Consider the following 15,262-nt stretch of genomic DNA (forward strand, 5'->3'; position numbering starts at 1 on the left):
ACACGCCATCAACCCTCCAGAAACCTAAGCTCTGGCTCTGCTCTTCTCCTTGTTATTATCCCCCACTTCAACAGATTGGGAGGCTTCTAATTTTTTATCCAAATCGCCCCCCCCCACCATCTGGAACACCCTTCCACTCCACATCTGCTGCATTGACAACCATCTCTCCTTCAGAAAGGCCCGCAAAACCAGGCCATTCCCCACGCCAACCTGAAATCATCTTTCCCACCACTCTCTCTACCATCACAGCATCATCCGCATGCATCAGTCTCACTCATATCGAACACCAACAGGCCACGTGTACGTTCGCCCACTGAGGCCGGCTGCTGTTGCGGCAGCCCATGCTTCATGTTGAACCCACACACCACCCAATAAACATGAACACACAACAGGGCACTAGGCCACTTTCTCTCAGACTGGTGCACCATGAAAGTTTGATGTTAACCAGTATTTTACCAAAGAAATATATTATGATACAATTCAGCACTGTGTTCACCGTCCATTAGATCCTGCCTCAGCTACACACATGAAGGATCCATACCAGCAGTCAAAGAGCTATGGGGTTTGCTGATAATACACTCAGAACATACTCTAAATGGGGTTCATAAGCTCAATGACAACTTCCTGCTACGATTAAAAGAGGTTTGAGACTAGTATGTCTTGCTCCAATCTAGTGATAATGCAGCCGTTACAGATTACCTAAACACCAAACTACTTCAAAGTCAATTGCACACTAAGACATGTGACAGCTAGGACATGTACTGCCCTAAAAGAAATTGTGAAGGTTCGCTCCGATATTGTAGTTAGAAGTCTATTGGGAGCCTTTCATGGAACTTTGGAAATATATAGTAAGACTATAAGGGTAGCCGGTCTATTGCACTTAGGGATACCTATTTTCCCTAAACCTAGGACAGCCTGTCTGACAAATGTGGAAAACATACTAAGACTGGAAGTCTAGTTGCACATCTTTGAGGGTAGCCTGTCTTTATCAGCTAGAATAGCCTATGTGGATAGGTTGTGTTTTCAAACAGATGATCAGATCGCACAACGGGATCAAAGATAATCTCCATCTGGGCTTAAGATATGTATAGACACACCACTTCGGTGAACATCTGCCGCAGGCACGGCTTTTCAGCCACATAATTTAGAAGGCAGCTACGGCTACGAAAAATTCAGTCTAGCTGGACAACGGTTTCGCCTCCTTACACCAGACTTGCCTCAGCACCTCTGCCATTAGAACACAGCGACAACCTACGACAACATTCGGTCTAGATGGACACATAACTAATCTCTTGCACTAGCACACTGTCTTGACCTCCCTCAGCACCTATCCACATGTCTGAACTCTTGGGTTGCTTACTGGAGCGGATGCAGCACACCTAATTCTTAATCTTGACAATATGCCACATGTATCATAAGCCTGGTCTAAGAAAGTTCCCACACCTGGACTTCGGTCCCCGAGGGCATTCCCACCACAAGCACGTTGAGGCCATACAAATGGGAAAAGGCACTATATAAATGGCTACTATTATTACTACAGTTAAGTTAGCCTGAAAACAATTTGGGGGAAAGAAATGGTCTAAGAAAACCGTGAGGACAATTTACACAGTGGGGTTAGCAGGCTAGTCTTTTCTGAAATACGTAGAGGTGAGGGCACCCAGAAGCAGCTATAGGACATTCTGCCACAGGAAATACTCGACTAGTCAACGTGGTGATTTTAAAGGGGCAAATGGTGTCTGCTTCTTAGAGCCGTGGCCTACAAAGAAATCTAGTGATCAGGCGTGGCACAAGCTTCCATAGACACCAATAATATCACCAAAAATAAAACTATTTTATTACCATAACAAATCAGTATGGTATACTGCACCAAATCACAACTGTAGTAATTTTTGAGCGCATAGGCTTGTCCGTGGTGTGGTATACTCTAGCCCTGCTAGAGGCATGCAGGCTGTAGTCTGCTGGAAGAAAGAAAATGAGCTAGAGGAAGGGAAGAGACTGGGAAAGCAATAAATAGATGCTATGAACATTGCTCACCATAATCGTATTTCTGATGCTTGTATCTGCTTACATTCACATGCTATGCATAGGCCGACATCTAGTGGAAGCCGCAGAGTATTACAGTCGTTTTCGAAACTCGAAAAGGGACGTAGACATGGCGTGACAATAAAACTATCCCTAGTGTGACGTCCACTGTACCCATGGTCCTTCACGTGTTGATGTCCCTCAGATGGTTTTGTTTCTGACATGAGGTAGCATGAAGTGTAGCGCGAGTACAGGTGTATCAAAGCAGATATGTATCAGATATGCTCCTATAAACATCCATGCACCTTCTCTCCAAGGGGAGGAAGGGTGGGCGCATGAGAATATAAGCAGATACAAGCCTCAGGAATACGATTACAGTGAGTAATGTATCCCTTCTGAGGCTTATGGAATCTGCTTAGATTACATGCTATGCATCGATTAGCGAGCAGTGTTTGGAGAAGGCGGTGGGTTGTGATAAGGTCCAGTGGCTAATAGATGTTTTAGAACCGCTTGTCCCAACTGTGTATCTGCTTTGGAATGAGTGTCAATGCTGTAGTGCATAGTGAAAGTACCTACCGAGCTCCATGTAGCTGCTTTGCAAATGGTGTCTAGGGGAACATTTGCGATAAAAGCCTAAGTAGCTCCAGTACCCCTTGTGGAGTGAGCTCTTGGTATGAAAGCCAGAGATTTGCTTGATAATGAGTAACAGAGCTGTATGCATCAGACTATCCAACTGGAGATGGCAATCTTGGAAATGCGGTCTCCTTATATGCCTGATGCTACGGATACAAACAGTTTGGTCTGTTTTTCTAAGCGGTTTAGTTTTGTTTACATATTAAAGGACCGCCCTCCTCACATATAGTGTATGGAGTTTTTTTCTCAGCTGAGCTCGTTGGGTTCTGGAAGAAAGCCGGCTCAATGGATTGGTTCATGTGAAATATGGAAATGAATTTAGGTAAAAACCTAGGGTGTGAATGTAAAACCAATTTGTCCTTGTGGATGACAAAGAATGGGTCCTGCAATGACAAAGCTTGCAGTTCACTAACTCTTCTTATGGAAGTAATAGCCACTAAGAAGGCAGTCAGGTGTTCAAGACTTGACTTGGGCATAGGCTCAAATGGGGGTCCCATGAGCTTTAAGAGTACTACATTGAGATCCCACCCTGGCAAAGGGTTTGAAATCGGAGGGCGAGTCTCTTTGCTCCCTCCATGAACGCTTTAAGGACTGGAACTTTCCACCACAATACTTTACTCTGAGAGGTGGTGTAAGCTGATAAAGCCACCAGGTGGACCTTTACAGAGTTTAATACTAACCCTGGGTCTAACAAGTGGAGCATATAGTTAAGAATGTGGGATGTAGTATATCCTATGAGATTTATTTGTTTAGACTGGCAACACATTACAAATCTCCTCCACTTGTCGAAATTACAGTGTCTGGTGTTTGGTTTACGTGCCTGCTTGAGGATATCCATACACTTCTGTGGTAGATTGAGATGTCCAAACTCTATGACCTCAGGAGCCATGCTGCCAAGTTCATTGGTTGAGGGTGAACTGTTATTCCCCGTGTTGGGTCAGCAGATTATTCTGGCACGGGAGTTTGATGGGATCACACATCGCCAGTTTGAGCGGATGTGGATACCATGGTTGTCTTGCACACATGGGAGCAACTAGGACGAGTGTCATTTGTTCCCTGTGAATGTTGTTCACTACCCTGGTCAGAGGAGTTGGGGGGGAAAACCGTAAGCAAATTTCCCTGACCAGCTCATCTATAGGGCGTTCCCCCTTGGAGTCTGGTTGGGGAAACCTGGACGCAAAGTCTCCCTCTCTCCCCACCCACCCCCTATTGTAGATAGCACCCACTTGGCTGTGGTGATTCCCTCCCATGCGTGTGTGATACGCCCTCCTACTGGAGAGGCATGGGAGGGGACCTGAAGCGGATGGTCATGGTTTAGGAGGTGTAGCTCCACCTCTGGAAGTGGAGGGCCTCCCCGGCCATGAGATTGATGCTGGCCCCTCTGGGAACCGTGTGAGGCTTTTCCCTGCTTGTTACCCCAGGATGAGCCCTGACTTCTTCCATAACATGAACCTCTACGTGAGCTTTGACCACGAAATCGACGAAAATTGCTTCTGCCTATTTGGCCTGGTGACTTATTCGTTAGCTGGCCTAGTGATTTTAAAGTATCATACACCACCTTTGCAGATTTTAATGCATCCTCCACGGCCTTCCCAAAGACGACGTTGGTTTCTACCAGCATGTTGAATAGTGTAGCCTACGTTTCATGTTTGAAACATGACTGGCGTAGCCATGCATGGCGTTTAATGATGATACTTTTGGCAATGATCCGGCCTGCATAGTCTGCGGCATCTAAGTTGTTTTTAAGATGCAGCTGCAGACTGCCTTGCTATCTGCTGCTACTAGGGCCAGTTGTGATTTGAGGGGTTCAGGAGCTGAAGCTATCAAGAGTTCCCACCTCGTCCCACTTATGGCAGTTGTAGCTTGCCAGTAGTGTTGCATTATTCACAATCCTCGTTTGAAAGGCTGCTGAAGTGGCCACCTTCCTCCCCAGAATGTACAGTTTTTTACTTTACTTCGGATGAGGCTAAAGGTGTTCCAGCCCTCTTTCGAGTTCTGGTTACCACAAGAGTCTGGTTTTTTGCTGATCCCTGATGTAAAGTGGGTCCGTTGGTGCAGGACGGAATCGTTTTTCAATGCGTGGGTTAACTACCTGCGTTTGGTTTGGGGTCTCCAGAGAAGGTCGTATCCTCCTTTGGATGGACTGAAGGATTGGAATACATTGGCTGGCAGCTTTCCTGTCCCACAATATATCTTCCACAAAACCTTTATCCTGCTGAGTCTCTTGGGTCTGAATTTAGAAGTGCTGAGCTTCCTTCATGAGTATATCGTTCTACAGTGGTTGATTGTCAACTGGTGCATCTGCCACTGATGGGTCTTGGTTAACTGGAGAGGGTAAGTTGAACACATTCTCGTCCTGATCATAATAATGGTCTGTTTCTTGTATAGTATCATTGTCCTCAGTGTCTGTATTTAGATCACTATGGAGTCCACCTGAGGTGTAATAGGAAGGGTGTCAGGATGTGGCCTCTTAGCTGGGGGCTGGTAGGACGAAGTGTCAGTAGTTGCTGGTGTTTTTGGAAATTTTGGATAGCGTGGGGGTTATTTTCAAAGAAGTTAGCCATAAAAGTAATTCTTGTCATAACCCTGTCAATGTCTGCAGCAGTCCAGGTCGCTGAACTTGTATGAATCCAGGGTATGGAGGTCCCTGAGATGTAGGCTGGCCCTGAGTTGTAGGCTGGCCCTTGCTTTTCAAGGCCTCTGTTAAGGTCCCTTCCTCTTGGGAAACCGTGGTTTTCTCTGTGAGGTGTGATAGATTTCTCCTTGTGAGAGTCTCTTGGAGGAGTTTTTTTCCCCCCCAAACGTTTGCCTTAAGGAGGCTTTCAGGGACATGCTTTTGCACCAAATGGGCTATTCCCGAGCTCTTGGTGCCTTTTGACGTGGAGTGTCAAATATCAGTGGTGGAGGGGACCGAAGCCTCGTCTTCCAGCATTCAATGGAGGGTTTGGACACGGCGTCTGTATTGTCTTTCAGGGCCTGTCGTGTGGCGATCGGGACCTCGAGTGCCCAGAGGACAGGGATTCGGTGGACCTCTCCCTTGATGCCGTTTGTGGGTGTTTGGTCGACGTTGCCATCGAATCTTGGCCCTTGGTCATGTGTTTAGTGCAGGGAGTAGTGCGAGTGCTACCGCCGCCGGGTGTCGTCCCCATAAGAGCCGCCGGCCTGTCTATTGGGGTTGGAGGCTTGCACTTGGGAATCTAACGGTTCCCCGTTGCCTTCGCCGTCCGAAAAGACTGCAACGCTGCCATCGCTGGAGGCCCCCTCCATGTCCATGGCGGCCTTGGACTGCATGGCATGATGGGCCCAGCGCTTTGTCTTTTAGGCTTGAAGAGCTTGCAGGGTCACAATGAACCTCATCGTGGTCACGTGCTGACAAAGATTGCACACCCGATGCTTATCTACCCAGTGTAACTTCTTATTACAACTAGTGCAAAATTTAAATGGAGCGTTTTCCATAGTTATAAGAAATTGCAGCTAGGCGAGAAAAGAGTGTAAAGGGAAATATGCATTCTCTAATGTCCATCCACCCACTCTCCCTACTGTTTGGGCCACGGGTCTGTCGAATCCGATCTTTGTTCGACATTCGTCCTTTCCACTGCTGAAGATGTTGTCGAAAGTCAGTGTAGTGAAAAGATAGAAAGAGTAACTAACTCTAATTTAACAATAGTCAATGGCGTCAGCCTTATGTGTCCGTCAATGATGGCGGAAAAAAACAATCTGAGGGACTTCGACACGTGACGGACAATGGGTACCGTGGACGTCACACTAGGGATAGTATTACTGGCACGCACTGTTGACGTCCCTTTTCGAGTAAACAACTAATACTCTGCAGCTTCAACTAGATGTCGGTCTATGCATAGCATGGAATCTAAGCAGATTCCACAATCCGCAGATAGATTATATATATATATATATATATAATCTCCATTAAGGAAAGTTATGTGTACACGTTTTGCCTTTATAAACTAAAATGCAACTCGGTTAGAGGCACACATTACAATAGATTGTGTTATGTCTGGCCATTTTATGACATGTTTTGATATTGAATATACTTTGTAGGAAGGCCACAAAGCCTGTGCTTAAGGTGCCAGACATCACCTATGTGGGCAACAATCCATGATGAGATCCATATTCAGTATTGTCCTGATCGCTTGCTGTACAGTATTTTACAACCTCAACTCTAACGCAATCATCTAATATTGCGTTCTAGTGGTTTATTTACAAGTTCACCACATTTTATGTCAGTTTATATTCAGTGTTTCATTATAGTGTTTTGCATAAATGTCTAATGTCCAAACGCCTTCAAGTATCAGACTTTACACCCCTGTTTTGTCCAAAGATGCGCACACTTCCCTACATCAAAAGAACAAGGTAGCAGCAGCTCAAGTCAAGAGGGTTATACAAAGGCTGGATTATGCAGATTAACTCCCATAAAATCCCAGCCTTTCCCTAAAAGTACCGCCTCAAACACCACTATATCCATCCCCATAATGTCCTAGCCTGCAGGAAGCCTGGTCTGGGGTTTTGCTTCCTGATGTGCAATGGTTCAAGGTGTACCCTCATTTAAAAGTGCCCTTATTGCATTCCAGCTTTGCCGCCCACAGAACCTGGCTGTTCAGGGCACATGGATTTATGTAGATGGGCTTTGCCCTCCTGCTTTATTGGACACCGTTTCAACATGCACAGGCACGCAAAGGCACATTGGCACCATGGAAGGTTTAAAGGCCTCGTCAGTTCTGAGCCCAAAGACAGTGTTCAGTGTCCTAACAAATGTTGCATAGGCAAGTCCGGGAACTTTGAGAATATTGCGGTGGTGGTCTGGTGCAGAATAATAAACGTTGTTGTGTAAAGGGGGAACCTTGCTAATGTTGCAGGGGTTGTGAACATGGCAAATGTGCTTTTCTGAGCTGTCCAGTCAAAGTTTCGAAACAATAGTTTCGAATGCCAAAGGTTCTGACACAAGTGTGTCGAAAATAAAAAGTTTTGAATGTATTTTTTTATATTAAAGGGTTTATTTTAATTTCGTATTGTAAAATACATGTTTTTGTTAAATGGGCTTGGGGGGGCTGGGGGAGAAGGGTCAATGTGCCTTCGCCATGAAAAAACAAAAACAAAATATTTGAAACTTTTTTTCGACACTTTTGTGTCGGAACTTTTGGCATTCTTAACTTTGACTGTCGAAACAGTCACTATGAACCATTTCTGGCCTACAACCTCTCCCGACTGTTTTCATTCAATGTGTTCCCAGGTGTAGCAGTGCAGATCATCATTTCTCTCTAGCTTGCAGGTCCCTTTGGGAACACATTCACTTCTATTGCACGATCATTCTCTCAAATTTGGCTTATTGGCTGGCTTGAGAACCCTCACTACTCATCTCTCATCCCGCTGTTCTTGATGGCCTCGCTGCTCCTTAGTCCTGGAGTGGCCTTATTGCTGCATAAATCACTATACAATCGACAAAGCATCTTATAGTCTAAAGGCGACAATCAAGTCATAGTGAAATTACATAAAAACAGAAGAGGCCCAGATTGCCATTGCATGAAAGAAAATCAGACATCTGATCCTTCTCGCCCTACCTCTCCCGTTTATCCCTCATCCACCACACTGCTTATTTCACGCAGTGCAATTAACTCTGCCTGCAGAGGTAGCTCGGGCTAGATTTTCTTCTCCCTATAGATGGCTATGTATTGCTACTAATACTAAAGTTGGCTCGTTGCACTACATTTAACAGTGCAACAAAATAGGTGTAGCCAATGTAAAACTTTTCCACTGCATTACCTTGAAATTACCGTCATATGGACAAGGATTCAATGTAGCATTGACATATCCGGTGAATGTGGACGTAATTTGTATGCAACTGCATGTAAAGTGCAGAAGAGCCTTCGACTGTAGACAGTTTCCCTTGTGGTTGGTCGACTAATTGGTAATAGCCTGTTCCTCCTCTAGCACTGCGACCCACAGAATAAGGGTGAGTAACAAAAGATTTAGTTCACTTGTCACAAAGGCACTGACAGGCAATACTCTCTGTTCCTGAACACACTGCACGGCTAGTCATCTCCCCTATGAATTGAACAGTCACCACAATTGTACTATCTGCATCAAATGCAATGCTCTTTTTTTCCATGTTTGTTCAGATTATGGTTTGCCAAAGGTTTGTTCACCCCCACAGCACTTCGAGGACATAACAATGGCAGACGGCGCTATACAAAAAACAAATAACATAGCATAAATAATGTATACATTGTTTCTAGGTGCTGGGGGAAGGCCCATAGCAGGAAAGGAGACTAAGTGAATTCACTGGGAGTTGTCTAACATGTGACCTTCAGTTTGCACACAGATTCATGCAATAACGCACTGAGCTATGAAAGTTAAGTTGCTTAACCTTACACTTACATGCACACCAAACTCTAGCACCCATCTTGCTGAGACAACCCCTAGGAAGGCAAAAACCACCAATACTTTTGAGGTGAGGTATTTCACGACATGCAAAAAGCATTTGCAGCAAGGTGGTGGGGAAAAAAAGACAGATGGAGAAAGGGGAATTTCGTCAACAGAGAACGTGAAACCTGGATTGGGGAAAGCGAATCTGTCCTAGATAGGATGATAAACATGTTGGTTTTAAGGGCTTATCGGATCAACAAAGTTTAATCCGTATTCATCCAAAGTCCAGGAAATGCATGCACCATATGGCCATCCCAATCACCAACCTATTGAGAAAGGCAGGTAATGGGATTATGTAACTGTGCTCTTCTGGGAACAGACTGATTACGGGCTGTTATCAACTGTGCTGGTGAGCTTGAATGAATCTACAACCAAACCAACGCAGCGGAGGCATTTCTGTTAACTTATATAAAAAATTACATACATTTGGAGGAAATGGGTACACTGACACTTCACAAAGTACATGCCATATAGAGAGGGAAAGTTAACAAACGTATGTCTCCAACTTGCTGCCAGTTTGGTTCAAGGATAGCACTTCTGAGCCACCAGGTCAGATGCTCGTTTAACACAGGCTTTTGAATGAGCCAATACCGAAGGATCACACATTCTACAAGTTGCCAGCCATAAAACGTCACGCACAACCTCAATTCTATACATACACATATTGCATAACATTTCTTACTTTATCACTAGCCAATGGGCAGTGGCTTCATTCTATATAGAATACTCTTAAGATTGCACACTCAGAACTAAACATGTGCACAGACATCCAACTGAGACTCTCTAGATGAGGAAAGAAAATGTTATCCCCAGCTAGCCCTTGTACCCCATTGGAATGACTTATCGCAGCCATTTTATCCTCCTATCCAAACCACAAGGCTCTCAGAATCAAATGACGCGCTTCAATATCATAAATATTTTGAAATTAGGGTGAATGTTCTTTAGAATAAAATGAGTACCAAGTCCAGTGTCCATTAGGTACTTCGCAACTCAAGCATACAACCCATTATCACAGGCATATTTGTGAAATGTAAAGCGCTCTAGTCATTTTTAATTTCACAAATTGCTCTTTTATTTTTATGCAAAGCAGGCTAGAATCCCCACTGATGCAATTTGCCTCCTTCCCCTTTCTCATAGGAGTGTTCCTAAAGAGTATAAAGATTGTAACAGATCGTTCATCTTGGAAAGGTAACCCATCAGAAAATAATGTATATTGTTATTCTAGAATGTGATCATGTGCTTTGCTCAGTAAGACAAGTGTAACTTTCTTATTATGACTACAGACTATACTGGAAGTGATTAAAAAGAAAGATTGGCAAATTTAAGAAGAGCCTGTTGGGGGGTGGGGGAGACAAAAAAATAAATAAAAAAAATCACACATTACCTAACCTCCCCCACATCCTCCAAGACACCGGGTTTGTTTTTCCTCTGATCATGCAACGGTCAGCACCGGTTGGTGTGTTTCTAAAATAGGTACTCCTTTGACCATACACTCCTCACCCATATAGAAAGGGACCAAGACAACTGAGAAAGAGCACAGAGTGAGACCAAGCTAGATTGATGCATGGTACGGCGGGTACAGCCAGTGCTACAGCTAGCACTGGCCACCACTGTCGCAGATTTATAAAGGGTTTGCAAAAGGTCTTCAAAAAACCAGATGATAAACTATGCAAATTCTACTTGATTTTACGCCCATGGGTTTACAACGACCTCTTGAAATCCACCTCGACCATCGAACATCTAGGGTCATCACTTTCCTTACAGGCAAAAGTCAATGTCCAAACATCTGGTCCTATGCATGCCTGAGTGTCAGCCACATATAGTCTGCATGCCCCGTCAAGACCGCCTGCCTCGTTGACGGACTAGAGCTAGCTGAAGCCTAATTCTTACATGTCCTTACATGTGGTTTGAGAGTGGTCTGAAGCTGGGTGCCTAGGGCTTGAATTTCCATTTATTAATCTGGCATGGAATCTTATATCCATGTAAACGGAGCTATGTTTCTTGACCCGAGCATTAAATCGGTTAGCGGTGTTACAGCATAGTTTTAACGGTTCTGTTTATGTACAGGTGCTACATGTGTTGCTTCCACTCAGTTCACAAGTCATTGGCTCATACCTGTGTGACTGGAATATGTAGACTATGTCGCTGTATACAGAACTTCGGGATTATTAGTGACATTATAGGAAACTCGCTCTCCTATTTTCAGGATGCCAGGTACCATCAAGACTCCAGTACAGAGCATGCACCGAATCAGGCTTTGCTGAGACCGGTGGAGGTCTGCATCCATCCGGCAAGCATCGAGGGGCAGGATGGCACCCTGCTCAGATACACATGGATGTTAGAGGGGAGCTAAAGATGAAAGCAAATAGGTCAAGGTCTCTACATGCGGCAATAATGTCTCTTTTTCGTAGTCACTTTCTTCATATACGTGAAGTTTTGTTCACTTGAACAGCTTTTGTAGTGAACATGAAGCAAGAACAGAGCTCTGTCAGTCTTAGCAACCCAAGTACCTGCACTGATAACCAGTTAAGATTACACTCACACGGCAACCTTCATCTCCAAATCTACTGAAGCCTTGATAATTTTACATAAAAAGCATCTGATGTATTTGTGAATAGATTTTTATGAAAAGTGAATCTGATCTGAACAATACCGATAATATTAAGTCTTTGGGCAATTAAATTTGAAGATCCATTTTTGGTAGGCTTGATGTGCAGTGGCGTGCTGTTCTGGTAGCCTTTGTATGGCAATGCAATCACCTAAGAAAGCAAGCGTGATGCAGTGTAATGCATGAGAACTGCATGAGCGAGCAGGGGGGCAAACCGCTTGGCAGATGGAACCGCTTCAGATGTCCAGAGTACACTGGTGTAGAATAAAATGTACATGTTTTGCAATGACTACCCGTACGACACCAAAGAAAAGCACGGTCATACACCTTGTGTGAAGTGTGGACCACAGCAGAAATACTAGTGTTGACGGGACAGTCATGATGCCTGACAATTTGTTAACAGAGACGAATTGGAGTAGAGTGATGTGAGTAAGAACTGAGTGTTACAAAATGGCTCATTTTCCAGCAATCCTGCTACATTTGGCTATAGAGCAACATGGACAAATTCCATGTTCCCCCCTCTCTGCAATCTCAAAACACCACCGGCTGTCTCAGAAGCCACATCAGAGCAGGCGTTCTTCTCTTGAGACAGTGTAAAATGCAGGCTCTAACCACCATAAGAGGTCTGCATCACATACTTCTCCATTGTTCTTCTCATGGTTTCCAGCTCAATAGTGAATCAGGAGCTTGGAATTGAGGCTCTAACCACCGGTGAAGGCTGCATTACAAGCTTCACTTTGTGATGTACACACACTGGTCAAGGAGACGGTGACAAGCTTCACCATGGTAAGCCCCAGGTGAGGCTTCCAGGCTAAAGCGCCCCCTCCCCCACCCACACAAGCTCTAATAGCATTTGGACGCTGAACATCAGACTATTGTGTGGCAGATGACTTTCACCCTCGTAAGAGGCCGTTGCCTTGGCACCACTAGTGAGGGCAGCAGTCACCTATCACACAATAGAGCCCTCTGGTGCAGGCTCCAACACGTCAGTATGCTGTAAATGTATCTTCAATTATCACAACAGATTTCAGAAATCTTCTCTGGTGGAATAAAGTCTGGCCCTTGTTTCTTGGTTCTCACTAGAATCAAAAGCTGCTCCAGATCAGTTATTGTTTGTCAAAACAGCCAAACCACACTTCTAGGCAGCAATGCGACCAAATAAATGCCATTTATAAAAATCGCATCCTATGTCAAGAACATGCTCAGAATCTAATTTATAAAAATTAGGACTCTTTAAACAACTATGTAGTGCATGCTTTCAGCCTGAAAAACAGTTTAGGAAACGAAGCTGGATTTGGAAAATAAATAGAAATAGGAACCAGGATCAATGGGCGATTTTAATTTGACCTCTTCTAGACAATGATGGTTCTGGAAACCCCTGTCTTTTGAAGACTTCTCTCGGACACCGCGAGCTACATAACATGACAATGACAGAGTCATGACATACTCCTGGAAGACAGCATTATTGTTGTCCTCGTTCCTTTGCAGGTTTTTTTCTGTAGCTACAATTGTTCTTGGAACGTTACTAGAGTGTTTACGAACATGCATTAAACGAAACCAAACCACTGTTCTGTGCAGAGGAACAGAAACATTCCTTGACATTTGAAGAGAGGTCTTACCCCCAAATTCCCTTTCCAGGCAGCACAAACGCTTTTACGAAAATTGTGCCACTGACAAAAAAAGCCACTATTAAAGCTTGTTTAGCTTCAGAATATGACGTGGTCTTGAGATACTGCTTTGTGGCAGAGTGGTTTTAATAACACATGGGCATCGTTACTTTGAAAGTGCATTCTGTATTATCTTAGAACGCAAAGTATCGCAACGATAGTTGTGCTTTTTCTGGTTCTTGTCAGGATTAGTCACTGCTCCTCCACCTTTACTTCTCTCAGTATGGTCTGTCGCTAGTGGGTTGCTCAATGCCTTCTCAAGTCTTTCACAATTCTCAGTCCTCTGGTTCTTGTTCTTCCACGTTTATTAATGCTTCTCAAGCTCTAGGTTCTTGTTATACTTCCCAGAGCCCTTTTTAGGCGTATGGTCTTGCAGGCTTCTTAGCACCACTCTCAGGCACTAGGCACTGTGTCTGGGTTCTTGAGATGTTCTTCCAGCACTGCCCTTCACATGTGGGAGCCGGACAAGAGCCCGGTCCCGGTCTATCCCCATCAGCCCCTCCCAGCAACTCAACACTACCTAATCAAGCTCCAGAAGACTCCCCAACCCCAACCTCTTCCAGGGATCCTGCTACCCCTTCTCTACTCTAGCACGATGATGGTAGGAAGCTTCCTTCCCATATCCTTTAAATTCCATTGGGTCTAGTGGTTTTAGCTCTACCTCTTTCCCCATCATGCACTGCATCCTAGCCCTTGCCACGTGATAGAGGAAAGTCAGGTGATATAAATCAACTATTTTGGATTCGGCCCAACTCTCCCTTTGTGGAAGCCACCACATGGAGCTGCTAGACACTAGAGCATAAATGTCTATGAAATATCAATTTCCAAGTAATTTACACAGTTTGCTTTTCTGGGGTTGTGGGTGCTTCGTTACAGCTTTCAGTGATTAAGGCCCAAACATTGGTGTTTCGAAAGAGGAGGAGGTGAGCGGGACAGCTACAATGTTTATATATTTTTGTTATCAGGGGGAACACTTAAAAGGCAGCAGAGCCAAAAGATCGAGGAAGGCTGTTTGGCCACAACTGGCCCATGGAGTTTGAGTCCAGAGATTGCTTTAGATTTAGCGAAGCAAGCAGAATGGAACGAGCAGCGATGATGTGTACTCAAAGTTAAAAGAACTGGTACCGTGCTTACTGCAAACCTTTTGCTGTGTGTTCAGACAGCAGCGGTTCTCACATTGGGCATAGAAAGACTTCACCCCACCCACAATTAAATCATGCTGGGCTACTCCGGGGACAATGGTGGCAGCTGGCTGGTCACTAGGCTGTAGCGCACTGCTGCTAAAGGACCTCCAGTGACAGCACATGCAGCTGCATGAGTGTGTTGCTGCATGCCATTGTTGCCGCTTGCTGTGAATGCCTAACAGATTGAGCGACAGTAGCTCAATCTGAAAGTGCAGCCATCAGTCCAGCTTGCTCGCCCACTGTTATCAGACACCGTCAAATGGTGTAGTGCTCAGGAATGTATGCAGTGTGCCGTGGCTGCACTTAACGGTGGGCCCTCCAAACCCACATGCGCACAACCTCGCCATAACCTAATCCTTCAGAAAAACCTTTGCTTTTGGGGGATTCAACACTCTCGCCTGCTAATCTTCCTTCAGCTGGTTTAACTTTTGGCTACCATAGCCTCCAGGACTGATTCACTCACATGTCACTTTGAGTTTGTCTGTGCCACATTTCCCCCGGTACCTTCCTGTATTGTATATGGTACTTCTATATATGCTGCACCTCTCCAGATCCCCCTCTCCTTGGTACTCAACTCCTCTGAATGTTGGCAAAGGCCGTTAAAGATCAGATGCCCGGATACCTTCCCTTTGGAGGGGCTGCAAAGTAATTGTGTAACTGAGGAAGTGAATGGGGCTTAGGCCAGCAGCCTAAATTCCTCAGCAGGG

At 44.8% G+C, this 15,262-nt stretch overlaps 1 protein-coding gene across 4 annotated transcripts in view; it reads right to left on the minus strand.

Annotated features, from left to right (window-relative positions):
- CRIM1 (cysteine rich transmembrane BMP regulator 1) overlaps positions 1-15,262 on the minus strand; it is a 1,425,558-nt gene that overhangs the window by 866,171 nt on the left and 544,125 nt on the right. The gene's annotated exons all lie outside the window — the stretch shown is intronic.

This window comes from Ambystoma mexicanum, chromosome 4q (assembly GCF_040938575.1).
Source record: "Ambystoma mexicanum isolate Mex_15411 chromosome 4q, UKY_AmexF1_1, whole genome shotgun sequence".
Lineage (NCBI taxonomy): Eukaryota > Metazoa > Chordata > Amphibia > Caudata > Ambystomatidae > Ambystoma > Ambystoma mexicanum.